Genomic DNA, 2,886 nt, shown 5'->3' with positions numbered 1-2,886 from the left:
ATATTATAAAATGCTTGAGCTGGACAAGGAGAAGAAGGCAAAGACATACCCTTTTATAGGGTTGAGTGTAACATCAAACACATTTTGCACTGTCAAAGGGCAACATTTTTTGGAAGAAACGAGATCACCGTAAATAATATCACAATTGCACTCGCTCAACTTTTGTTTCCTGTGGAAATGCATCGCCAGAAAAATCAATTCGTGTAAATGCAGCTTTAGACTGGTTTCCACTATGTCGTATTTTGTCAACATATTTTGAAACAACTTTATCTCCTTTTCCCATGCCTTTTCCAAGTATATTATGGGCCAGAAACGGACACATAGTCAATTTAACAGCACATGTACACGACTGAAAACCTATTCTGATCTAAGTCAATCGATAAACCGTTTTTTAGTTCCATTTGACAACGTGTTTTCACATATTTGTCGATAAATGCCACTAGATTTGTGAGTGAAAACCAGCATTTATTCTTATGTACGCAATAAAAATTATAAAATGCTTGGCAGTACCTTCACCTCTTGAACTAACACAATATTCTGATTTTTAAATTATATTTAGGAGAAAATTTGCTGTTCAACTTTTATGAAAGCAGCAGTAAAATTGTGGTAGATTTTTTAAATATGTGGTAGTTGTGGTAGAAGTGAAAAATTTCCGAAAATGTGGTAGATCTACTATTTTTTATGAATAAGCCCATAATTCTTTAATATAATCTCTACCTTTCACACTATTTACATAATAAAAAAATCGCTTTTTCTTATAATTTGCAACTCGAAATCGTTGACAACGCTGTTTGCATTAGAAGCGCGAGCGAATTATTCTCTTCATTCCCTTATCGTTTAGCAAAATTGAAATATATGATTGTGTGAGTTTTGGCCACCTCTTAGAAACTTTAGATGCATTGAAATTTGCTAATACTTTCACAAAAATCCCCGTTTTTTTAACATTTTCGCTATTAATTAACTTTATAAATCATATATATTGCGATTTAACATAATAAAACCACGTTTCCTCTCGAAAAATTGAATATTAAGAAAATGTAATATTTTACAGTTTGTTTTATAATCCCATTCTGCCTGTTGTTAGTGTTTAGTGTTGGACAATTTTTGCTCTTAAACTTAAGAAAATTATGTCGAGCAAAAATAAAACCACTCAAAAATGCGAATATGTGGTAGATTTCAGACCTTGTGTGGTAGATGCTAAAAAAATCGGCAGATCTACCGCAATGTGGTATAAGTCTCGCTTTTTGCATTTCAGTCAGTGTTTCATCTGTGCGTTTGTGTGCAACTAAAAGTGCGAGACGTTGCCATATGTTTGTTGTTAAAAACCTGTCGAATATTTCACGTTTTCGCACTTTCGCTCAAACGCACACAGTTCTGTCGTAAAGAGTGAACTCTAATAACGATTTAAAAAACGTGCAAAAACGGAAAATGAAAGCGCTCATGAATATAGCCTTTTTATCATCCCCGCTTGGATAAGAAATATAGAAATTATTTTGCATATTTCATACAACCTAGCCTTTGAAAAGTGATCAGCAAATTCCCCAGAGAATAAACTTCATAAAAATATTAAAAATTAACCGAGCGTGGTTTACACATTGTGAAGGCAGCGGCAGTAGCAACGATGGTAACACTGAGCGAAAACTTTTCGAAAACTTTCATTGTACAGCTGAAATTACAGAAGTGGATGAAAATTTTATTAAAAGGATTGGTATAATATTAATGACGATAGCTTCAGAGATGAATATATTGCTATAATACGCCCCAACTTTTAGTAGAAAAATATACTTTATTCATCGATCCGCAAAATTCTAATAAGCGGAGAAAATATAATTAATCCATTTGCAGTGCTTCCGATAGGGAAACCGTCTGAACTTAGAATTGCGCACTACGGCAAATGTTCTAGGTCTTCAACGAAGACACACCTTTTCAAAGCATTACTTTTTACATCCGACCCTTACATATCCAGTTTAAGAAAGCAAATATCACCTGAATTCAAATCTTTCAGAATGAGCTAAACTTCTTTTATAATCGTGTTTAGAAGCTGGCTTGAGGTCCGATGATTTTAAATTAAAACACAAGTTTTGTGATGTTAGTCAATATATTTCGATTACACACGCAATTTGCAATTTGTTGTGTTAAAAATATGTATGTAAATTGTTATTATATTTTTGTGTTTATATTTTGTTGTAGTTGAAAATCCTGAGGACGATTACCGTGTGTAATCGAAATATATTGATTAACATCACAAAACTTGTGTTTTAATTTAAAATCATCGGACCTCAAGCCAGCTTCTAAACGCATTTAGGAAATAAAAAGGTCGCAAAAACAAATATTCTTTTATAATCTGTTGAATGAATTTTTCTACCCTCACGCTTTGTTTTCTAGTGTGTTACTTTTTCTCAAAATATTTTGTTTTGCAATGGCCAATATACATAAAATACTCACTGAAATTTCAAGAGCCAGTCTATGCCATAAGCGTTCAAATAACTTTCTTATTACAACACTCAAAACTATCCGCACATGACAATGCACATACACACCTAAAAATTTACAAAATTTCGTCAGATAGGAACTTCCCAACGAGGCCAGATGGAGCGCTTCTTAGTGCCATTGGAGGGCCCCATATTCAGCAGTGAGCGCACCCTTCCTAATTTCGCACTTCATTGTGTTTTAACATTGGGTGTCATTAGAAAGAAGTGCTACCTTGCTGCTCCCGAAGAAGCCATTGGTGAGCGCTTCTACCAAAGCATTTAAAAAGCGATGCAAGCACATTTTAATTTTGATATTGTTTTTGTGTTTTAATAAAATAATGACGTTCTTGTAAACCAGTTGAAGGCTTTATTAAGTGTACTTATTATTTTTCTTTTCTGTGTGGTATACACACGA

The sequence above is a fragment of the Rhagoletis pomonella genome, unplaced genomic scaffold (assembly GCF_013731165.1).
Source record: "Rhagoletis pomonella isolate Grant_MI unplaced genomic scaffold, Rhpom_1.0 Rhpom_scaffold_00001, whole genome shotgun sequence".
Lineage (NCBI taxonomy): Eukaryota > Metazoa > Arthropoda > Insecta > Diptera > Tephritidae > Rhagoletis > Rhagoletis pomonella.
Note: the sequence above shows the minus strand (reverse complement) of the source record.